The sequence below is a fragment of the Xenopus tropicalis genome, chromosome 1 (genome assembly GCF_000004195.4).
Source record: "Xenopus tropicalis strain Nigerian chromosome 1, UCB_Xtro_10.0, whole genome shotgun sequence".
NCBI lineage: Eukaryota > Metazoa > Chordata > Amphibia > Anura > Pipidae > Xenopus > Xenopus tropicalis.
The window spans coordinates 136,991,729-137,018,296 of NC_030677.2; the positions used below are offsets into that span (position 1 = coordinate 136,991,729).

The window sequence follows — 26,568 nt, forward strand, 5'->3', positions numbered from 1 at the left end:
CTACTTCACTAAACAAGGGAAGCTTTTAGGCAGATATCAGTCATAGAGGCCTGACAGAGGGCCCCATACAGAGGCAGATAAGCTGCCAAAATCTGCCAGTGTATGGCTGCCTTGAGTTTAGATATTATTATTTATAGGTCATAACATATTATATAAGTACAGGTATGGGATCCCTTATCTGGAAACCCGTTATCCAGAAAGCTCCAAATTACGGAAAGCCCGTCTCCCATAGACTCCATTTTAATCAAATAATTCAGAATTTTAAAACTAATTTTCTTTTTCTCTGTAGTAACAAAACAGTACCTTGTACTTGATCCCAAATAAGATATAAATAATCCTTATTGGATTTAAAACAATCCTATTGGGTTTAATTAATGTTTTATTGATTGTTAAGTAGACTTAAGGTATGGAGATCCAAATTACGGAAAGACCCCTTATCCGGAATACCCTTGGTCCCGAGCATTCTGGATAACGGGTCCCATACCTGTATAGTCAGATCTAGTTAAATTTAGATGCTGCATACATTTAAAGCTAGCCTCATGTGTACCATGCATAAATTATAAAGCAGGTAAACAACCATATATTGTTTGGACAGCCCTTGTGATAATATTCATTAATGTCATTTTACTGTTTACAACAAACTCCTGATTTATTTTCTTAGCGTGTTTGTCTTTCTGCTGTAAAATAAGCTCACTTTGCTCATGAAGTTGTCTGAATTTATTCAGTAGATTGTTAAGTTACATTGTTCTGTCACGACCTTGATATTGTATCTTGTAGAACAAACTATTGATTTTGTTTTCTATTATCTAGGGGTATTTTTAAGGGGGTTCATTATTCTTTTGCTGTTGGCATGTGCTATTGTTAATGATGTCAATCAGTGGTTCTTTCCTTGTTCTTTATTCTTGTTAGACCAGAGACGAGAGCATTGGCTTATATTGATTAAAGTGCAAATATTTATGTAACCTGCTTCATTAGTGCTCATAGTTACAATAAGTCAAGAAAAACGTACACTAGCTATTTGAAAATCAGTCACGGTCTACAGTTGAAAATAATGAAATGTTGAATAGATATTAGCAAACAGAAAAACACTGAGATAAACAAATGTTTAAACTTCAACTGCTATTGATTTCCAATAATAATTAACATTAAGAATAATGTTACAGGATAAAAATATCAATGGTTGCTGCATGAATTGGTGGAAAAAGTCACCAGCTCTCCTGGCCTCTCCAAGGGTGAGGAACCTGGTGCACCCAAAAACTTTAATTGTGAAAAAAAAGCAAACTCAAGCGTTGATAATTCACCCCCTTAAATTTGACAGTCAGCAATGCTGCTTTGATAGAAAGTCTATATTAGTGTCGACAGTACCATCATTTGTAAGGATATCATTTATTGTACATTATAATACAGTGCATTGTAAAATGCTGATATGTAGTTTGATATATAAAATTTGAATGAAAAATGTGGCATCTAAAAGCTAGTAAGTAAATGTAGAGATAGTCAGAGTGTTGTTTTAATTTCATGCTATTTTTCAATTCAAGTTTTTAAATGAATTTAAAATTTAGGAAACTCATTGAAAATGAAGGGTAGACTGTGTTTTCTGTGTTAAAGTTGTTTTTTTCACGTTTTTAAGAGACTGAGTTTTTAAGTTTCTTAACCTTTACTGTTAGGTCTGCTTCATAGTATTTATTAGGCAAGGCAAAGGTCGTTTTTAATTTTATTTGTTAACCAACATTTAGGTTTGTCAAGGTCAAGGTCTCAGAGGGACTGAAACTTTGGTTCACAAATAAAAAAAGACCCGTAACTGCCTTGTCTAATGAATACTCTTGTTTGCAGTGCACCCAAACAATTGAACATGAGAGTGCAGCTATGTTTTCACATATTTTTTTTTGATAGATACAGAGATGATAGATAGATATCTATCACCTTATTAATCCTAGGTGTTTTCTTTCAACAGGGGCCTAAATATTGTTTGATCTAACAGTAGTTTCTCATCTGCTCTTACACATTTTCATACTTCAGTTTGACCATATTTATCAAGCTTTAATCCTGGACATGTGGTATATATACAGCAACTTGGCAATGGCACGTATATTTCAATTAGCACTACTTATTAAAATTCTGCTTTAAAACAGTTGTTTACACAACAGAATTGCACTTTAGCCCTTAATAGATTCTCTCAGAGTGTTAATGGATGCTTACAAGGTTTATGTGCTTAGTAGAGCCATAAAAAAGCACTGTATGCATAAATGTAATGAAATAATTATTGTACTAAATAACCTTGTTTGAAATGTGCTGATTTTTCTAGAGATATGCAATTGTTTTACAGCAGCAGGAAACATTTACCCAAGAGTCTGTATTGTAAATTAGCTAACTGACACTGGCAGGAATCATGCATCTCTGTTGGGTGCTGGTAGAGGCCTTTATTAGGCTTTATTACCTACCAGGGACTCGGCTTTTCTTCCCCACTGTGCACTCCTGGAGGTGTGTGATCCAATTATGGTAGATTTTTACACTAAACCAGGGATTTTTAACCTATGGGTCAGAACCCTAAATTGAGCCTACATATTGTTTAGGTAGCATACCCCTGACTACAGTGAAACTGCCCTTTTATAATGCCATTAAAACAAAGAGCATATCTGGATTTAAACCAATATTTGGGCCCCTAAGGACATGGTTAAGGAATAATTCTTATAGGATTTAATGCATTTTCAGTTAATTATTTTATTCTTTATGCAACAATACCCAAAAGCCATACCTCTTGTTCTAGATACATTGTATGTCAAATGCTGTTTAAGTCCAGCAAAACTTTTGGTAAGTGAGCCACATTCAAATGGAAAAAGTGTTGGGGAGCAACACAAGCATGGAAAAAGTTTCTGGGGGTGCAAATAATAGCTTTGATTGGCTATTTGGTAGCCCCCATGTGGTCTGGCAGCCTATAGAAGGCTCTGTTTGGCAATTACACTGGGTTTTATGCAATTAACAATTGCCTCCTAACCAGAAATTCAAAAATAAGCACCTGTTTTGAGGCCACTGGGAGCAACATCCAAAGGGTTGGTGAGAAGCATGTTGCTCACGAACCACTGGTTGGGGATCACTGCACTAGCATGAAGCATCCAGAGTTGGAACTGGATACTTGGAAGCTGGAACTGATGCATGCTGAGGTGTGCCATTGCACGAGAGCTATATATTCCACAATTTATTTTATTTATTTTCTCGTATTTATACAGTGCTAATACATTTCTGCAGTGCTTTACAGAGGTGATACATCATAGCCTGCCCTAGAGGATCTTTCACTCTAAAGTTTTTATCACAGTCACACATGCTAGGGTCAGTTTAGTCAGATGCTGAATAACCTGCCTGTTTGTTTTTAGAATGTGGGAGGAAACCAGAGTACCCGAAAAGAAACCCACACAGACACAGGGAGAACATGCAAAATACTTGCACAGATGGTGCCCTGGCTGGGATTGAACTCAGGATGGTAGGTAGAAGGGCTACCCACTTAGCCACCGTGGCTAATGTGTCACTCAGTGACATAATGGGCAATAGATTCAATGGATTCAGCAGGGAGGGAGCAGAGAGGGAGGCCAGTAGAGGACAGTGGATGGGGGCTTTTGTTCATGGAGAGTTAGTTCTCCTTTGAGAAAATAACCCTTTCCAGTGCTTCTGTGCGTCATTCGCTGAAATGTTATATTTTATTTAGTAACAGTTTAACCAGCTCTGTTGTATTCAATGTCATTTTTACATTCTGAATATATAAAGTAAAACTAATTTTAGTGTATGAAATAATGATCCTGTCCACAAACTGTGTTTAATTGAGTTTTAAAATGAAAGCAGAAGAGTGAGTTCCTAGCACATCAATGCAATTGATTTCAATGTATGCCGATGCACCTGTCTCTGTTTCTTTAGCCACTGAGAAAATTAAAGCTGAAATTCGATCCAAGCATTTCTTTCTACTCAAGATGCAATCTATATAATACTTTAGCATTCCTTGCTTTTCATCCATTTACTTTCTCCCCAAAAATGTAGTTTTCACTGTAGGCTTGACTTTTTATTTACATAGACTAATGTATACACTTTCACATGCATAAATATATTATTAGAGTGTATATTTTGAAGTTCATTATATGATAAATTTAAATTATCTAACAATACAGACAGATCAAGTTTTAACAAAGCAGGGGAAGATGACAAAGAAAGGCTTATAATTAGAGAAAAAAAGTCTCATTCTGCAGATCTTACTGACTAAATTATCCAAGCTTAGAATGAAATTTCTTCCTAGCCCCAGTTGCACCTAATTACACAAGAATTGAGTCCATTCCAGTGACCTTAAGACATTAAAGTTTAATGTTTAGACCACCTACTTTGTACATTATCTACTGAACACGTTGCCTGATGTCTGTGGGGTTATTCTAGAAAGAACCTCTTTCCATAGGCAATGTGTCTTCCTTATTTAACTGCATTTTGAAAACAGCTGCCTTTTTAACCAACAGGTCAAGTATAAGTGTTAAAGGCCAATACAGCATGTATACACCAGAACTGAAAAGGTACTGTATACAAATTGTTGTACATTATGAACACCAAATTAAAGAATCATTTGTTGTTATTAAAGTGTTGCTCCACCCAAAACCATATTTTCAAAGGTTCAAAGGTTATTAGTAAACGAAATTGCTATCTGTCTGGCTTTATATATAAAAGGTTGCCTACCCCTTTGAACTCTCATATATATATATATATATATATATATATATATATATATAATATGAAACATATGGAAGGGCGCACTCCAAGGTCTTTCATAAAAAATCAAAATCTTTATTTCCACATTGCCATCGGATCGACGTTTCGGCTCTGGCCTAGAGCCTTTATCAAGATACAAATGGCCACAATCATATGTCAGTATATATACTCCCATACCACTGGGCGTGTCCAACCAACTCTCCCTCCTCCTCCCCTTTAATTAAAGGGGAAGTTTATCAAACAACAGAATGATAACAGGATGATATATTAGGCAATAAATACTAATATGCATTGATATCAACGTGTACTTAAAAAACAGTTGAAATGACACTGCTCATTAAGCCCCCTTGGGGCCAGAGTCCCCAACTTTTTAATCCAATATGTTTCTCGCTGCAATAAAATTCGAGCTCTATCCCCCCCACGTCTAGGGACTGGGACATGGTCAATACCTGTGAATCTAAAGGTTGGCAATCTATGCCCCTTTTCCAAGAAATGTTTTGCCACCGGTTTAACTGTTTGTTGATCACGAAAGGCTGTGCTAATGGCCGACCTGTGGCCATCCATCCGAATACGAAGGGTCAAATCAGTTTTCCCGACGTATGATAGCCAACAAGGGCAAGTTATCAAGTAAACCACATAGGTGGTACTGCACGTAATATGGTGTTTAATGTTAATTCGTTGTCCTGTTTGTGGATGGTGAAAGAATTGAGCCGGTGTCATGTATCTACACGATGTGCAACTTGGACATCTAAAACACCCTGACTTCAGTGTTTTCAGCCACGTAGACCCCTGTTTCTGGTAACTCTTAATCGGGTCTGTAACGACCAATAAATCACGTAGATTTTGGCCCCCTGTATAAGCCATAATTGGGGGTTCTGGACATAATTTCGCTAAGTCCCGGTCCGCTTTAATAATAGACCAATTGTCCTTTACCAATCTGCTTATTTGGTTAGAGGCCACATTAAAACGTGTGGCAAAGATCAATCGATCCCTGCCAGTATTTTCCTTAGGAATTGGGGAATACACTCTCTCAACCGCCTTATCCAAGGCTTTCTGTAATACTTTAGTTTCATATCCCCGTTCCTTAAATCTCAACCACATTTTATCTATATGCTCCTTGCATTTCTCCCCACTGGAGTTGTTGCGTAACACCCTGCAAAATTGGGAAATAGGCAAGGCCCTTTTCAGCATAAATGGGTGACAACTGGACCTATGTAAAGGACAATTGGTCTATTATTAAAGCGGACCGGGACTTAGCGAAATTATGTCCAGAACCCCCAATTATGGCTTATACAGGGGGCCAAAATCTACGTGATTTATTGGTCGTTACAGACCCGATTAAGAGTTACCAGAAACAGGGGTCTACGTGGCTGAAAACACTGAAGTCAGGGTATTTTAGATGTCCAAGTTGCACATCGTGTAGATACATGACACCGGCTCAATTCTTTCACCATCCACAAACAGGACAACGAATTAACATTAAACACCATATTACGTGCAGTACCACCTATGTGGTTTACTTGATAACTTGCCCTTGTTGGCTATCATACGTCGGGAAAACTGATTTGACCCTTCGTATTCGGATGGATGGCCACAGGTCGGCCATTAGCACAGCCTTTCGTGATCAACAAACAGTTAAACCGGTGGCAAAACATTTCTTGGAAAAGGGGCATAGATTGCCAACCTTTAGATTCACAGGTATTGACCATGTCCCAGTCCCTAGACGTGGGGGGGATTGAGCTCGAATTTTATTGCAGCGAGAAACATATTGGATTAAAAAGTTGGGGACTCTGGCCCCAAGGGGGCTTAATGAGCAGTGTCATTTCAACTGTTTTTTAAGTACATGTTGATATCAATGCATATTAGTATTTATTGCCTAATATATCATCCTGTTATCATTCTGTTGTTTGATATAACTTCCCCTTTAATTAAAGGAGAGGAGGAGGGAGAGTTGGTTGGACACGCCCAGTGGTATGGGAGTATATATACTGACATATGATTGTGGCCATTTGTATCTTGATAAAGGCTCTAGGCCAGAGCCGAAACGTCGATCCGAAGGCAATGTGGAAATAAAGATTTTGATTTTTTATGAAAGACCTTGGAGTGCGCCCTTCCATATGTTTCAAATTATATATATATATATATATATATATATATATATGAGAGTTCAAAGGGGTAGGCAACCTTTTATATATAAAGCCAGACAGATAGCAATTTCGTTTACTAATAACCTTTGAACCTTTGAAAATATGGTTTTGGGTGGAGCAACACTTTAATAACAACAAATGATTCTTTAATTTGGTGTTCATAATGTACAACAATTTGTATACAGTACCTTTTCAGTTCTGGTGTATACATGCTGTATTGGCCTTTAACACTTATACTTGACCTGTTGGTTAAAAAGGCAGCTGTTTTCAAAATGCAGTTAAATAAGGAAGACACGTTGCCTATGGAAAGAGGTTCTTTCTAGAATAACCCCACAGACATCAGGCAACGTGTTCAGTAGATAATGTACAAAGTAGGTGGTCTAAACATTAAACTTTAATGTCTTAAGGTCACTGGAATGGACTCAATTCTTGTGTAATTAGGTGCGCCTTCCATATGTTTCATATTATGTAATATTTCCCTGGCAGCACCCGGGCACCTAAAAACCAAATGGAGAGTTTGGAGTGCGGATCGTTATGTGGCTTTATATATATATATATATATATATATATATATATATATATATATATAGTTCCAACAGAGGTAGCACTCCACCTAAAAGGGGTCACTGCCTGGGTGCTGATGCAAAATAACAAAATACAGTTGCAAAGAGGCTAGCACTCACAGGACTTCAGTAAATCTTAGTAAAAAATAAAACAAAAAAGGATCTAACAAAGCAAAATGTCTTACATGGTTTTTATTAATAAAAACCATGTAAGACATTTTGCTTTGTTAGATCCTTTTTTGTTTTATTTTTGACTAAGATTTACTGAAGTCCTGTGTGTGCTAGCCTCTTTGCAACTGTATATACTGTATATATATATATATATATATGAGACATTGGTTGTTCATGCGTTTTTAATACACAATTGATTCTTTTTGGAATATAACTCGGTGTTGCTGGTCTTTTTTGGATATATATATATATATATATGTGTGAGTTCAAAAGGGTAGGCACTCACAACAGTGAAATCCTCCGATGCCTGGGTGCAGTCCTTCACTTTTCTTAGATAGATATTCGAACAAACACGCTGCATCACACAGGACTTATGAAGAAACAACGTGATTTATTTGAAGTATAACAAGACTGTTTCGGCTGCTATTCCAGCCTTTCTCAAAGTTACAAATCAAGCAAAGAAGCAAACCTAAATACAAGAAAGTGCCGGGAAACACAGAACTGTGATGTGAAGACGTGACGTGTAACATGACGGACTCCCCGTGATAATTCACCTAAATAAACAGAAAGAAGAAGAAGGAAATATACCAAAATAAATACCAAATAAAATGCAAGGAAAACAAAATCATAAAGGAGCATAACACCATATTTCAACCTGAATAAAGAATTTATACAAATTTACTCAATAAACATTGAGCATAAATATTTCATAAGTTCATAGGTAGTAATACCACTGGGCACATTATATCATTAGGTGCAAAAGTGTACCTATAGACCGGTTGTCATCACCGGAGGCTAACCACTATACAATATTGACAATTTGTATCCTTTGGCTTTTAGCAGGATCGCTTCCATGCACCAGTATGGTTAGCCACGGGTGATGACAACTGGGCTTTCCTCTATAGGCTCCATAGGCGTTACCTCTGGGCTGTTTCATATAACTATTCAGCCTCTGTTTGCTACATTATTGTGACTATGTTTCCAATTGCATGTAACAGTTCCTCCTTATAGTGTGTTTGATACATTTTGCCATTTTATGTCCAAGCTATGCAGATTTGTTACTAATGTATTTATTGCTCTGCTGGGTTCTGACAATTGAAACACGGAAACACAGCTTCGACTGGCGATAGTTACTTCTACCTGCTCTCCTGGTAAGAAACCAGTAATAGGGCAGCAGGCGTGCCCTTGTATTTATTTATTCTGCATTTCAGTGTATGGAACTGGGGGGATGAACCAAAGACAAACATAGCTACAGACTTGTTATTTATTAAAGTATGATACAAAGAAGGAAATTAGTAGAGCAAATCTGAAGTACTGACAGTATGTAGAAAACAAGATCGTATATCTTATGATAAGATAATGGTATTTTATAATTAGTATATATTGCATGTGCTGCATTTACGTTATGCTGGAAAAAAAATATATATATTTTGGATGCTTTCCCTGGTATCTTCCTGTATCTTCACAAATGAGATGGGCACAAAGCCATCACAGATCACAACTCTCAATGGAAGTACATACTTTCAGTCTGGCTGCCTTCTGTTAATGAAATGTGAGCCTAGGACTGCCTCGGGAGCTTAGAAACTCTTCTTAAATGACAGCACAACTCTACACTAATTACATCACAATAACAACTGTAAGCATTTGCTGAAAGATTGAATTAATGTGAAATCCTGCAATGCAAGACAATTTTGGCAAGAGATAGAAATCAGTGAAGGCTGATGATATGTTTTGATTGTAAAAGAGTAACAACGCAAGCACCACCATTTTCCCTTTTAAAACAATCATATTTAATGGGCAACAATTTTTTTTTAGTAATACAGGTATGGGATCCCTTATCTGGAAAACCTTATTTAGAAAACTCCAAATTAACAAAGGCGATTTCCTATAGAGTCAATTTTAAGCAAATAATATTAATAAAAGTATTTTCTTTTTTCTCTGTAATAATAAAACTGTTGTCCTTGATCCTAAGAAAGCTACATGAATCCATATTTGTGGCAAAACAATTCTACTGGGTTTGATTCATGTTTAAATGAATTTTAGTAGACTAAAATACAAATTACAGAATGATCCCTTGAAAACCCCATGTCCCAAGCATTCTGTATTCTATAGCATGTAAGCATGGTTATCATGAACCATGAAGAGTTTACTGCTACACAATCCTAGAAGTACATCAACATCAGAACCATTATAATTTTATCCAGTGTCCTCTAGTGATGAGCAAAAATTTTGCAGCAGGCATGGATTCGCAGCAAACTTTTCGCCAAACTGCATTTCGCCATTGGCGAATTATTTCGCAAAATTTCAGGGAAAATTTGCAGCGGAAAAATTCCTACATGTAAAAAATGTTGTCGTGCATCAAATTAGGCGCGGCTGCGTCAAAAAGGCTCAAAATTGGGTGGGGTCATGTCAAAATTGGACGCAATCACAATTCGTGAATGCATCAAAAAGGGCAGACAACAAGAAAAAAAACTCAGGTGACCAAATAAGGCACGGACGTCAAAAAGGATGACAAAAAATAAAAAATTGCGCAACAAATGCGTTTTGCGAATTTGACGCCATTTCGCGACAGATTCGCTCATCACTAGTGTCCTCTTTACTTTAAAGGCCTTTCTGGGTGGGAAAATGACTTACCTATATGCAGAATGAACAGGGGTTCATTTATAAACACTGCAAAAATTTTCACATGGGCAGCAACCCATGGCAATGATTTACATGTTTGCTTTCATTGATCAACCTGCAGCTGGCTGTAAAAAAAAGTCACTGATTGATTGCTGTGGGTTACTGCCCAGGTGCAAATTTGTCCAGCACTGCACCTAATGAAAGCAGATTGGTGCTTATCCATGACATTCCATATAAAATGAGTGGGGTTTGCCAAGTTATTAGGAATACCTAGTAATGCAATTTGTTTACCCAATACCCTTATGCTCCCCTGCTTCAAAAAACACACCAGCCTGGTGTACTAATTGATGGGCACTAAAGGCTACACTCTTGCTACCCATAGTTCTTTACTGCTTGTACCCTGTGATATGTTGCCTTTGTACTTTGCAATTAAATATAGGGCGTCTTTTCTTGTGAAAAGAAAAACTATGAAACAGAATATGTGACAAATTTTCTTACAGAAGAGTAAATCAACAAGTAGTTCCAAAAAATTAATATTTGAGAGCATTTCCTTTAAAATGTTAAAATAAAGGTTATTTTGTTCTAACCATATAAGTAAGCATACATAAATATTGCAGTAACATTGCTATAGTACTACAGTAACATCTAATCAGATGCTGAAATAAATAGAAAAAGGGTTTTTTGTTGCCCAGTCACATTGTATTAAGCATGTCTAATAATCTCTGGCATGGTTAATTATCTCTTTTCAAAAATGCATTTGTGAGATAAATATAAACTTTGGAGGGTAACCAGTACTATGTTCAGGGAGGGAAAACAGCATTTTTGTATAGACATTTAAAATCTACCAGGCTGGGCAATGGGTACTAATTAATCTCACTTATGCTAGAGGGTATGTAATCATTCAGTTAACATGTATCATGTGGTGGACCTGCCCTTATATGCAAAAATAATAGGTCAATGTCTTTCAGCTTATTTCTACAATTATAAGTGAAATGATCCGACCAATTTCAAAATTAGTTTTATTAAAAAGAAAAAGAAGTTCCCAGGACCACTAGAACGGTAGTATCCAATGTATCATCAGTGCCAAGGTCACTATAACCTTAACTGGAATCCAACAGCATTCTCAAAGCTGAAACTTTAATAAACCACATTAATACCCAAACCTTGTGCAGTTCTGTGAGTTCACTGAAAACTAAACTTTACTAAAACTTTAAACTAAACTTTAATTCTAAGCTAGTCAACCACATACTTAGCTGTATGTCTGCTTATATTTTAATGACCTTAAGCAGCAGTCAAAAATGTTACCTATGTATCTTTCATATGCGAGTCCTCACTAATTATGTGCAAGTTTCTCTGTTAGACTAAGGGGCTGATTTATTAATGTTCAAATTCGATTTTTGTCACATTTATAATTGTTTTGAGCAAAAACTCATGAATTCAAATTAGGTCTTCCAAAATCTAATGTTCAATAGTGTTTTATATTTTTAAATAAACATTTTTATGAATTTTTCGAATATTGTTTTGAGTTTGTAGGCCCATTGATTAGGGGAATATGAATTTGATGCGTTTTGAGCTTGTTTTATTCAATCAAGTTTTTTAGATTCACATTTTTAAATAAATTAACAAACATTCGAGTCTGGTGATAAAAAGTTCAAATAAAAGTTTATTTGAACTGAAAAAAAGACTCTTAAATTTATAAACTGAATTTTTGCTAACTGAGGCTTTAATTGTTTATTACCTACTGTGTTTAATATGCAAGAAAATAGAGCACAATATTTACCTACCTTACACCCACTGATGCTGCAACTCTTCACCTCACTTCAGATTTTCCGGCATTCAGTGTAGAGAGAAGCCAGACCACTGACACAAGGGCTCTCTGAATGAGCATGCTTTTGTATGTCTTGCTGCATTTAAACTTCTTTGCGGGGTCTAACCCATTCCTATTATGGCTAAAACATCGGTTCTCTTGTTTTCTGTTAAAAAATAAAAAAATATTTCTATGAACTGAATGTTCTACTTTCTTTTCTATTACTGCACAATAAATGTAGCTTTATTATACTAACTACCATGTCTACATTTCTACATTATTTAACACTGCAGTCTATAATATAGAAGAATATAGAAATTTTATTAACTTAATCACTCGTCAGCTCACAAACTAATGGCCTGACATTTCCTGGTATTTATGTTTTTTTTTTTCCAACAGCAAGGTTCCCAGGTCCAGTGGAAAAAAAAAGATAAGTACTGCTCTGACCAGTGTTGCATTGAAGTTCAAAGCCTTAGAAATGACAGTATTACCCTGACCAAACTGACAGGCTTCAGCAATTTATATCCAGGATTCTTCACAAATTTCCTTTGAGCATGGAAGTTATGCCTCTATAAATCTCTTTTTTTGCCAGTTTTGAAATTTTTGTCAGCAAGAGTTGAAGTAGTTGAAAATAACCTGATGAGATTTAAAGGGCTTATTTACTGCCCCTCATGCAAGAAAATAAAAAAAACAAAATCTACCACAAGGTGCAGACTACAATTCTTTGTAATGTGTGGGGGTGTTAAAAAGGGAATAAAATAAAAGGGACAACTATTTTCTTGTTCACAGCACTAGACAAATAAAAACATTTATATGTATGTACAGTATATATTTATATTGTTGGTCCCATTGGTCTCTGTAAAGATTGGGAAATGTTACCAGATAGTTAAGGAAAATACCAGGATTCAAGAATTATGGTATTGGAGCTTCCTCTTGGTCTGAGGTTCACAGCTTTTTATGTATCATATTACACAGTAGTGCACTTCCACTGTACATTATATATGCACCAGAACCCACAATGTGTTTGTTGTTCAGAGCAATTAACAGTGATCACTTTCGATAACCAATGAGGTCAGATACACAGGAAGAAAAACAATGATTATTTACAGGATTCTTTTTAAGAATACTAATTATTCAGTATTGATAAGAAGAGAATTATTTCTACAAAAAAATTGGCCTGTCAGCAGTGAATATGCATTGAGTGTAAATATTACATGCTTGAAAATCCTGTTGCCGTTTGCTGACTTAATTAGGTTAGGACCTTGATTCCTTGTTCTCTATCAATAATTTATGAAGTACGCTGCCACATGACTTGCATGGAATGAAATTTGCGGCATCATTAAAGAAATGGACAAAAGCAATCATTGCAAGCTAAACCTCACATAGTAATAGCAGGTTTTTTTTTTTAAATAATCAGAAGGCAATGCAGCACTTATTGAAATCATACATTTATTTAATAGGATAAATACAATGTCATCTTTACATAATATGAAGTGGCCATGCTAATTGCCAAAATGACCTGGAAATCATTAACTTAAAATGGCACCATTTTTATCGAAGCCTTTCAAATAATAATATTTATTTACCTTGTTTATATTGTTTTAACAGCTTTCAACATTTAAAACTCCAAAATGGTTGCAAAGAAGCTGGCTGCTGCTTCTGTATAAATCAACAGCTAAAGGGAAATATGTTATAGATATTATAAATCAGGGGTATGCCAGGGCAGAAACTGTGTTAATCGTACCCTTTTAAGTACTCTCCCCATAACCATTCCCCTCCCTCCCTACATGCTCCCCAGTCTCTTCTTGGCTCCTTCTCCCCTGTGACTGAAGAGGAAGTCTCAAAACTGCTGTCTTCCTCCCACCTTACTACCTGCCCGCTTGATCCCATTCCTACCAAACTTCTACGTAATGCCAACCCCTGTCTTATCAAAGCCTTAACTCATCTATTCAATCTCTCGCTCTCTACTGGAATCTTTCCCTCCCAACTGAAACATGCACTTGTAACCCCTATTCTGAAAAAACCCTCCCTTGATCCCTCCAATCCTACTAACCTCCGACCTATCTCTCTGCTCCCATTCATCTCCAAACTGCTTGAGCGCCTAGTATACAACCGACTGACGCTATTCCTCTCTGACAATAACCTCCTGGATCCCCTACAATCTGGTTTTAGACAACAACACTCCACAGAAACTGCTCTAACCCGACTAACAAATGACCTACTTTCGGCTAAAGCCAAAAAACACTACTCGCTACTAATACTTCTCGATCTCTCTGCTGCTTTTGACACTGTGGATCACCCTCTTCTCCTCCAGACTCTCCGCTCTCTTGGCCTTCGTGACACTGCCTTATCCTGGTTTTCATCTTATCTCTCAGATCGATCCTTCAGTGTCTCTTACAATGGGGAATCATCTTCTCCCCTGCCTCTTTCTGTTGGGGTTCCTCAAGGCTCTGTCCTGGGCCCCTTACTATTTTCTCTCTATACCTCCTCACTTGGCAAACTAATCAGTTCTTTTGGCTTTCAGTACCACCTCTATGCTGACGATACTCAGATCTATCTTTCCTCTCCTGATCTCAACCCAGAGCTTCTAACTCGCGTCTCTTCCTGCCTGTCCGCTATCTCCACTTGGATGTCCCAACGTTACCTGAAATTAAACCTCTCTAAAACTGAACTGGTTCTCTTTCCCCCATCCAACGCCCACATTGTTCCCGAGGTATCTATAACGGTTAACAATTCTACCATCACCCCATCTTCCCAGGCCCGGTGCCTCGGGGTTATCCTTGATTCTGCCCTGTCCTTCACCCCTCATATCCAATCACTTATCAAATCATGTCACTTTCACCTAAGAAATATCTCCAAAATCCGATCATTTATCACCCAAGATGCTGCCAAAATTCTTATTCACTCTCTTATAATATCTCGCCTGGACTACTGTAACTCCCTATTAATTGGCCTTCCCCTCCAAAGACTGTCCCCTCTCCAGTCCATAATGAATACTGCTGCCCGGCTCATACACCTCTCCAACCGCTCCTCCTCTGCCATGCCACTCTGCCAATCCCTGCACTGGCTTCCCCTACCATCCAGGATAAAATTCAAGCTATTGACCCTCACATTTAAAGCAGTCCATAACTCTGCCCCACCCTACATCTCTGAACTCATCTCTAGGTACCATCCAACCCGCTTGTTACGCTCCTCTACTGACCTGCTCCTCAACTCCTCTCTCATTCCCTCCTCACACGCTCGCATTCAAGACTTTGCAAGGGCTGCCCCGCTTCTCTGGAATTCGCTCCCACAAACTGTCAGACTTTCTCCCAATCTCTCTGCCTTCAAGAAATCTCTAAAAACACATTTATTTAGAGAGGCTTACCCTAATCTAGTTTAGCAATACCCTGTGCCCCACCTCTCACAACTCTGGTCATGCCCATTCCCACACCTTGTGTCTCAACCCTTTCTCCTTGTAGATTGTAAGCTCTTTTGGGCAGGGCCCTCTTCACCTCTTGTATCGGTTATTGATTGCTTTATATGTTACTCTGTATGTCCAATGTATGTAACCCACTTATTGTACAGCGCTGCGGAATATGTTGGCGCTTTATAAATAAATGTTAATGTAATAATGTAATGTAATACTCTCCATGTAAGGGTATTTGAAAAAGGGAGTTACCTTAAACTGTTTGCTGAAGACTTAAGGTGGCCATACACGGGCCAATTGTAGCTACCAATATCAGTCCCTTGGACCGATTCTGTAGCTTATCGGGCCGTGTAGGGGCAGCAACGACTAGCCTGCCCGACCGATATCTGGCCTAAAATTGGCCAGATATCGATCGGACAGGTTAAAAAATTCAGTCGGATCGGGGACCGCACCGGCTCGTTGATGCGGCCCCCGGGCCGACTTCGCCCCTCACATCCGTTATGATTTGATCATTTGGCCAAATGATCGAATTAGCCTAAATTCTCCCAATATCGCCCACCCATAGGTGGGGATACCGGAACAAGATCCGCTCGCTTAGCGACCTTGCCAGGTGAGCGGATCTTTACTTGTATGGCCACCTTTACACTAATACATAATGGCACATTGCTAGTGGGGGTGATTGATGTTTGGAAATTTAGATTTCAGCTAATCTTGTTTCTCCAGCAGCTAAGAACATCTCAACTAACAAGATTATTTTTATTAACACATATTTATAAAGTTGCAACACATTTTGCATCACTGTGCATGCAAATTACAAGAATCAAGAGCAAAAGCACTTTTATATAAACACTGTGAGGGAAAGCTAAGTGAAATTAATTATACCTTTACCACTTCTATTTAACAAATTTAAAAAAAAAAGTCTTTCAAAATCAAGATCGTAATCCTTTCGGTGCAGATTTGTTTGCATGTTTATGTTATAAAATAGTTTGCAATGAAATGTCAGCTATTTTTAATGTATTAATGGCAGAGATGACATTTGGGTAGATCTTAATAAAATTTTCCAGTTTTTCTGCCAACTTTTCACTGGCGGTTTTTTTTAATTTGGGAACCGAACTAGTCAAGATCCATCCAAATCAACAGGAACATCAGTGGAATCTGTGGAAACTTTGCACAGAGTGAGACCAATTTCTAGAAAATTTGAGTTACAGAAGGAAAGGTAAAAAACACTTTTTGACATTTCTCAAATGAGATGCACCAAGAAAAATTATGAAGGGGTTTCAAATGTTGATAAACATTCACTTAGGGGCATATTTATTATGTGGTGTAAAAAATGGCAACAAAATTCACCACACTTCACCAGGCTACGGAGCTTAAAAAACGGTGTAATTTTTTAAAGGGTAACTCAGTGGTCCTGGGCTTCACTGAACTCTCTAGTCTACCCAGATATTTACATTCATTTCCCCTCAGCAGCCCACCTACTTTTCTCCAGGCAAATGCAGGAGTTTCAGTGCTATCAGAATCCATTAAGGCCCTGTGCAAATAGGATATCAAAAGCCATCTTGAATAAATACTGCTTAGGTTTAGATTTTTTACATTGGACCAATGTAATGTAACCCTTTCTTGGCACATTCACTTAATATGGGCTGTATTTTCACAGGAGATGTGTGTTTTCAAAGAATATTGATACTGGGAACTGGGAACAGCGCAGTGCCTCCACCTAGTGGACACTGAGGAACACACCTCTAGGGAATTTCCACTAGGAATAATCACACATGGGTTGCAGCAATATTAAACTTTATATAACTTTGGACATAAACAGTAGAACAGCTTTTGGGTGACTGATAATCTTTTCCTGAGGAAACTTGGGAGGGCTATCCACTCTGGCACAGTCTCTGTACTTGCCCAGCTCACTTTAGATCCGGATAGACCCCCAACCCTTAAATCAGTTCAGTCCCTTCCCCAAGAGCTCTTTAGTCCCCCCAGGTAGCGCTACCTGCCCCAGAGTACCTTCCCTGTTGAAAAGGGTGGCTGCTCCCACGTAGCAGGTAATTGCAATACCTGTTCCTCCAGGGGACACACACACAGAGTACCACAGAGGACTTTATATTCCCTGGCAGTCCAGCAGACTTATCCTTTCCAGTCTGAACACACACTGTTTGTGCTAACTGCTCACTCTGGGTCTTCCTCTGAACTGGCAAACAACAGCAGGGGCTCCCTTTATAAGCTGCTGGGCCCGCCCCTAGATTTTTGGCTCCAAAGCTTAGGCACACCTCTCCCAGACGTGCACTGGGGCAGGCAGCCAACCAGATCCCTCCCCAGGCTGTAGCTAGGCTGGATGAGATCACAGACTGAGAAACAGGGGACAGGGTTCTCTGATCCCCTCCAGTAACTTAATTCTATTCATTTATATACGTATCTTTATAATCTGAAATAATAACCTTCATTAATCTATGCATGCACCCCTGGTAGCAGACACAAAAACACATATTATATTAAAATATATTATTGGTTTCTAATGAACAGCACATTTTTAAAGCAGACATATTTTTGTGCTAAAATAAGGATATACGCTTGCCCAAAATAACTACGAGGAATGTAAACTAGAAGAGAACACATGTATTTCTCTGCCTCAAAGATTATCTCAAAAGCATCAAAGGAAGCAAAAACACATTTTTTTTAATTTTCATCATACTTTTAAAAAGTCTCCTTAAAAGAATATAACAGTCTTTAGGGATTTCCTTAATGCCTTTGTAATACGGAAACATAGAAACATAATATTTTTAGTGTAAATGATGGCATTACTGGTATGAAATGAGAATAGAAATATAATACATTGTTTTTTCTGATCATTTAATTAAACTATTTTCCCATAAAAACAAATATTATATGGATGGAAGCGTAGATTGATCCCTTTGTATCTTACAAATCTGTATTGACAGTCCATATTGACAAGTGTAATAGAGTTTGAGATTGGCACTGGACAATCAATATAACCCCAACCAGACCTCTTATGTGTCTATTTTGATTTAATTATTTTTTTCAAAATATATTTTTTATTTAAGTTGCCATATTAATCTAAATATAAAGTATCAAGATTATGCTAAAAATGATGGAAGCACAATCATTAATACAATAATGAATAGTAATGTGGGAAAAAATGGACAAAACGTAACAACGCAACAATAAACCAATGGACTAATCAGAAAAATTATCTAAATCAACATATATTCTCCAATTCTGTTATGGCAAAATCATATTTTTGCACAAGTATAACATAACATAAGTCAAAATAGTGTAAACTCTAGTTAAGCCATTACTTTGCTCACTACAACATTAAACTACGGTAACTCATTTCTGATACACCTACCAAAACAGTTGTTCATTTAAGGTATTAAAGGAGAAGGAAAGGCTAATAAAGAGTTAATCTCAAGCTGCAGGCATACCTTCAGTTCGCTCAATAGTGCCCTTAAGTCTCCCCATATTTCACCTGTTCAGATGATCAGAAGCCAAACAGGAAGAAAAAACGCTGAGCTGTGTAAAGAAAGTTCCCATAATGCCTCACTCCTGCACAGACACCCAGACCAAGTGAACATGCTCAGTTTGTAAGATTAGGGGGCAGATTTACTAATCCACAAATCCGAATCCCGAAAGGGAAAAAATCGTATTGGAAACAAAAATTTTGCCACTTTTTAGTTGCCATCGCGATTTTTCGTATTTGTCGTAACTTTTTCATCGCTGTCACTATTTTTTCTTATTGAGCGATAGTAAATGGCGGAAAAACCAATCCGATTTTTTCGCGGCGGCGACGAAAAAGTTTCGGAAAATATACGAAAACGTTGTGCCGACGACGAAAAAATCGTGGGACATATGAAAAAGTCGCGACGGCGACGAAAAAGTCACAAAAATACCGATCATTACCAAAAAGTGCATTCGGACGCCTTCGGACTGTTCATGGATTAGTAAATCTCCCCCTATGAGTCAGCTTCCTGCTGATTGGCATAAGGATAGTGTTTATGTCTTCTATTACCCATTCTTTAAGGGGAACATATCATATTTGTCACTTGACACAAATTGACATTTGACACAATTGAAGCATTCCAACAAGTAAATGTTCCTGTGGCACTTACATTTTATTTAAACTCTGAGTTCACTGTAATAACCTTATATGTCCTACAGCTGTGATCTTCAACCAGTGTCTTGTGAGCAACATGTTGCTCCCCAACACCTTGGATGTTGCTCCCAGTGGCCTCAAAGCAGGTGCTTATTTTTGAATTCTTGGCTTGGAGGCAATTTTCGCTGCTTAAAAACCAGATGTACTGCCAAACATATCCTCCTGTAGGGGCTACCAAATAGCCAATAACAGTCCTTATTTGTCATCCCCAGGAAAATGTCATGCTTGTGCTGCTCCCCAAGTCTTTTTACATTTGAATGTGGCTCATGGGTAAAATAGGTCCTGTGCTACAGCGTCTTTTACAGTGTCTTTTACCTTATCTGTAGGCACCCACTTCGGTTAGCCACCCATGAGTGCGAGTTTGTTTAGAGGAGGAGACTAGACTTGCACCAGCAAACTTCCCAAAATACTGTAGGTGCTTTTAAAAGGTGTTTTGTTTTTTTTTTTAAATACAAACTTAGGAGGACTTTCTAACAAAAGCCTCATGAGTAGTTCACCTTTAAATAGTACAGATTTTGGTATATTCTTTACTGTACTTAGGGATGAAGCAAGTATAAAAGTCCCATTTTGGGGATATCACCTGATTTTTTTATGGCCACATGGAATAATAATAATAAACTTTTTTTTCTCAAGAAACACAATCTTCTATCAGTTCAACATTTAAAAACTAAATATTTGTGATGTGGTATGTCATAGAAAAAATCAAATTAAGATCAGTTTTACTCAAATTTTAACAAATGCCTTTAGGTCATTCATATAACCCTGCAAAATGAATGTCAGGATGTCTGGTAATTATAAAGAGGACCCTACCTACCATCTACAGATTAGTTTGGGATGTCAGATTTTGAGTAAGCTCTGTAGTTGGCAACAGGAGACATCCCCTAATGGCTATTAAGACCTAATGGGGTGCTTAGGGCTAGGGAGTTTATCACTTGGCAACTGGGATGGTGCCAAACTGTTGTACATACCCCCAATTACTTTTTCTTTGTTCCTATTTTTAATACATTGGTGAAATAAGATGTAACTGTGCATTAAAATTTGCATACATGTTTTTTAACACACTGATTCCTACAGTAGTTGTTTACTACTTTTCACAAGATAAACTAAATATGTAATTTGGGAAGTGGTGCCTCAACATTTGTATTCAACTGTTAATTAAACGAATTTCAGAGATCCCGATTCAGAAATCCCCACTATTAATTTCACATTTGTTGGCCTAATAATCATTGTCATCATGCAGCTTATACTCTCTGGCTATTATGAGTACAAGAGCCATACCTATTTCACTTAGGGGCTGTAAATTATCCCTGAAAAAAATTATATAAAAATGTCCTTAAATCTAAATTATCATGTGATAGTTTCAAGCTTTTTGTTCTAGTAACAAGTACAGAATATCATAATTAAGTACAGGTATGGGATCCCTTATCTGGAAACCCATTATCCAGAAAGTTCCGAATTACAGAAAGGCCATATCCCATAGACTCCATTATAAACAAATAACTCTAATTTTTCCAAATGATTTCCTTTTCCTCTGTAATAATAAAACAGTACCGTGTAATTGATTCCAACTAAGATATAATTAATCCTTATTGAAGGCAGAACAATCCTATTTGGTTTATTTAATGTTTAAATGATTTTTTAGTAAACTTATGGTATGGAGATCCAAATTACAGAAGGATCCCTTATCTGGAAAACCCCAGGTCCAGAGCATTCTGGATAACAGGTCCCATACCTGTACTTAGTTTGTGCACTTTTGTGAAAAGTTCTTGAGTCAGACTTTTGTATACAGATATCAAATTTTCTGCCCATGGGGGCTCCATGGAATGTTTTGGCTTCAGTAAATAATTGAATTATCTTTTTTTTTTAACAAACATTTAAAGCTCCATTTATTGCAGAACAAAGATGTTCTATGCACTCTAATACACTACTCTGTGCTATTTGTTGTCGTACAGTACTGGGGAATGATAGAGAAGGAACGGCCTTGGGGAAACTGTTAATGGTAGGAAGAAAGGAAAGAGCCAAGGGGAAAGTGCTACTCTTCAATTCTTTTCCATGCTAAAACAGGCATTGGCATCATTATAAAAAAAAGCATTTGTCATATTCCCTTAAAAAAAGAATAGATGTTCTCTTTTGCTTTGTAAAGCATTAGTAATGTTATAAAATAAAGGAGGGGTAGAATTCGGAATTCAATTTAAAAACGTGACCCTCTATTTCTTTGAGTCTAGCTTTAAAAATATTTTTGTTGTTGCCTTTGTTTTCAGCTTTGCCTGTATTTGTTCCCTGGTATACTAGGGCAGGTAACCAGCCCCAAGAATTTTTGCAGAATCAGTCAGGCAAGATCTGTGTGTGCTGAACTGCACGGCAACCATTGCTATATTTGGATGTAAGCATGAGATGTTCTGGAATTGAGGACTACTTGACTTGTTTGAGATGGTCAGGGCAAAGGGTAATATCACTTGAATGACATACAATGATTCAACATGGAAATTGTCTGTTGCTGTGTTACATTTGAGCACAAAACTTGTGCAGGCATCTGCTTTGCTTATTTTAAGGCAGAAGACAGTGGCTGTAACTTCCCTTTGGGAAACGTGTAGCTTGGGGCGTTCCTGAAAAAATGGTGAATCATGCCTGACTCTTCATTTATTTCTGTAGTTGACACCAAGAGCCAGCACGGTATTTGTTATTAGCAACCTGTAAGATTAATTTTGTCAACTGGACAGTGTTGTACTTAAGGTCTTTTGGGATCTGGCTCCAGAAACAGAATTACCATCCCGGATCAAATGATATCCCTTTGGCTTGGAAACTGCTTGCACTGCACAAATACTCATGCTGGCTGTCTCCCAGTAATTCAATCAAATGCGAGGCAACGACAAGAAGTGCTTTGTATGGGCTCATGGGACTGATGTCACAGTGCCACTACATTATGGTAATCTGAGTATTTTATTCTTACAATTTAAATTTGGATAACGTGTTTGCTTTGAGTGTTCTGATTTACAAATAAAACTGACTGCCGTATAGTAATGTATTGGAAATGATGTTATATTTATATATGGTATAGTATTATGATTACACAAAATATTAATGTAACTTAGAATCAAATGCCAAAATCACGAAAAAATGACTGAATGTACTGAAGTTTATTTTCGGTATTTGCTCAAAGTAGTTATTTCCAAAGACATTAAAACTACATCAGGGAGCAATATAAATACAGCCTCATTTTAGAAAGTTGATTATCCCTGCAGGAGGGTCTACAACACTGTGTTTCCAATTTTAAGAAAATCATTGGCACCTTTGTACAACGAGGTAAAAAATGAAAATATAAAAATGTGTTGTTCTTTTTTTTTTTTTAATAAAAAGGAAATGTACAATAAATGTGAGTTAAGCAATTCAGGAAAATATCTTTATCAGCACAATTCCAGCAAGCATTGCGTGCATTTGAATGATGAAAGAGAACAACAAAAAAAAAACCTAGATACGAAAATTTCAAGCTGTTTATCTTAGTGGTATGCTTTCTCTGCAAATGCAGACTCTCTCCAATACAGACTTTGCCTTTTGCATTAATGGAATGGAAAAAGAATTTTTACTACTGTGATAATACCTTTGCCACAGAGTTACATTGGTAGTAATAACCTAAATGTTCCATTTGTAAAATATGCCAGGTAGCAACCAATATGTGTACTGTTTTTCATGTTTACACACAATGACTTTCCATTATTGTCTACTAAAAAAAACTAGCATAAAATAGCACATTCACTTAAAGTTATAACTACTTCAAGAAACATGAAATGTTTAAGGGCAACTTAAGCTCATATTCAAAACTTTTGTGCTTCATTTTTTGCCATAGTGCTACAGTATAAGTCCAGCTTTAGGACATGGATGTAGACACCTTCTGAGTCTCTTCATACCTCTCTGATGTGACATAATTTCCTTTTATTTTTTTTGGAAGGCACCATTCTTCTATATCATAAGCTTAGCAAGAGCTTTGTTCCAGCATGAATGCCAAGTAGAGATCTCTCTCTATATATACACAGGATTTAAAAAAGAGAAAGGCAGCTCAAATAACAGAAATTTCAGGTAAAATCTGAAGGCTGTCATAGGTCTGCTGTGCCTTTGGGCCCATACAACACCTGCATGACAAGTGTCAAAGCAAAGGACAACTTTTAACAAGACATTTTAATTCAGAATCTTTGTAATACGAAATTGATTTTATGCGAAAGGATAATGTTACAATGTTTTGAAAACAAAAATAAAAACTGTTAGAAACTATCTTAGCTGGAACTACTCAGATATACAAGATTGTTTCAATCAGATATTCTCATTTTATTTCCCTAATAAAGTGGAAAAAATATGCAGCAATTGGGAGGGAATAGAATAGATGTGACTATAGGAAATATTTTAAAGTGATACTGACACGAAAAAATGACTTTTCAAATTATGAATCTACATAAAAAGTTACCTATAGGTCATGTTGATCTTTTTTCACTGTTAGGGCTGGTTTTATATGTAATTGTTACTTGAAGTTCCTAAACCTGACTGTTTTGCCAACCTGACTGTCCCTTCTCAACCTGTCAGTTATAGCTTCTAATGCTAATGGACTCCTGCTGCACAAATATGGCCGCCCCCTTATAGAAGAACATGGGGGATCAGATAAGGAATGGAAAAGCATCAGGAAATACTTTTTTGGCAAAATTATAAAGCTCATGCAAAGACAATGTTATGATAGATGTAAAAAAGGTTTCATTTCTGGTGTCAGTATCTCTTTAAATGTTGTTCTTGTCTGCTAACACATTGACCTCTGATTTAGTACTTCTCATTTGGTTGATGGTACTGTCTGATGCTCAGTTGTACCTCTATGTGAGCTTAAGAATAAACCTGACATTTCCTCTTAACTTTGTTTTAATGTAATTAACTTTTACAGTTACAGTTGGTGAAGAAAATTTATATTACATATGTTCACTCACCTATCACATATAATATAAATAAGTATTTTTCAAAAGCATTCGTCTGGTTTTTACTTTTATAGTGTGTTTTGTAACTGTGTGGCCCGGTTGGGCTAACTTATAACAGGGGGGATAGGAGGGATAGGAGTAGGGAAAAGTGGGAAGGGGTTATATTAAGTGCAGCTAAACATACCTATTTCAGTTGTCAAACCTGACATATCCTTTTACTTCCAGGATAACTGTTGAGTATAATTTATTAAAAATACAGACCTAATGCTCCCTCCCTCACCTCCATGCAATTACCTCTTCTATATTTAAACCATGGCCTGATGTGTATGCTATTTGCTGACCCTGGTAAAATGCTGAGTGAGGTTCTTAATATGCTATCACACAAAGAAAAACAAGCAAGGGGAAGGTCTATTCAAGGAGCAAAAGCCTTCAGCAGTGTTATACAGGTTTGTAGAATTCCCAACCTAGTCTCTTGCTCACAAGTGTAAATTAACCTGCAACACGTTAGTTTGTGCTTGGATTAGTGTACATAATGCTTTGTATGTTCTATAAACCTAAGTTATATAGATAATACTCTCTTTGGAAAATAGTTTATTAAAATTCTTTTGTTTTGCAAGTTCTCATTGTGGGATTTCAAACCTCTAATCCTGGAAAATTTAATAATATTGAAGTATATGGCATTTCCTTCTTGTTTTCTACCAGGTATTTTTCAGGTAATGAATCAGTTATTTACAAAATGTACTTATGGTGTAGTAATCCACAGCATCCAATCAGCAGGTAGTATAAAATAGTAATCTTTTTAACAACAAACTTTGGATTTGTTGCTATGGCTTTTTAGACCTGGACAAGAGCCTTTAATAATATCTCCATCACAATCTGGATTTATGTTTGAGTTAATAACACTGAAAAGCAATCTGCTGCTATTAAAATAAGTGCAATTAAACTAACTATACTAAGTAATAGAATAAACTGATTGAAATAGTATTTTTAGCATAACAACAACACCTATACAAAATGCATGGTCAGATATTATTATGCCAATGAATATAATTTATTCTCAACCTATGATTCATTACAATAAGACAGATCATTAAACTTAAGATGAATAGGCCTTAACTTCTGTAGCCTATTATGATCATTCTAATATGTCAAAGATCTAAAACACTTCATTAGCAGCTTATTACACTAATTTATTACAGGGATATATATCTTAAAATATAGTGACAGATATTTTAGATGAAATAAAAGAATATTGTAGTAGAAATATTTTTCCACAGGCTTTTTCACAGGAGATCAAATGCAAAATGTAAAAAAAAAACAACAAACAACAACCTAGCAGCTGCTAATTAATTATGCTGCCATATCAAATAAAATAGAATAGCATACTTTTTATTTCCTAGGTAAAATCTGAAAAAGGAAGACTAATAATATAAATACAAATACTTAATATTCCAAAAAAAAAAATACTATGTAAGTTTACAATTACCTTACACAGAGCAAGCACTTCTTACACAGAGTAGGCATTTCTTATTCCTTCTTTCTACTACTTTATTAAGGTATCTCTGCAACAAAAAATAAATCTCTTTTTTTATACCACCATTACCCAATTTATTTAAGTTTTAAAGATTCTTTTTTTAATACATACAGTGTACAATACAGTAATATATACAAATATTTTTTTGCCAGGTAGAAATAATGTGCCTAATTTCTCATGATGGTCTGCTTGAAAATAGTCAAGGTTTTCTATATGGACAATGAGGGAGAAATGATTAGAAATTATGAACTGTTAAGCAAATACCCACAGAGCATTTGTGCAACCATTGGCAAAGTCAAGGTTAGTTAATAGTAAAAGTAGATTCCTCCATTGTCCTAGGACCTCCAATAGACATCCAATGTTTTATCATTATAACAAAGGAATATAGAACCAGGCCTTATCAATAGGTCAAAATTGCAGACCACACCAGTGAGGGTTGAAAAACTAGATAGTCATTT

At 36.6% G+C, this 26,568-nt stretch overlaps 1 long non-coding RNA gene across 1 annotated transcript; it reads right to left on the reverse strand.

The window, feature by feature from the left end:
• Positions 1 to 7,989: 7,989 nt before the first annotated feature.
• Positions 7,990 to 26,135, reverse strand: LOC116408326. The gene is made up of 3 exons (XR_004220873.1): positions 26,063 to 26,135; positions 12,025 to 12,213; positions 7,990 to 8,172 (listed from the first exon to the last, which is right to left on the reverse strand). It is a non-coding gene; the product is annotated as an uncharacterized LOC116408326 (long non-coding RNA).
• Positions 26,136 to 26,568: the final 433 nt, after the last annotated feature.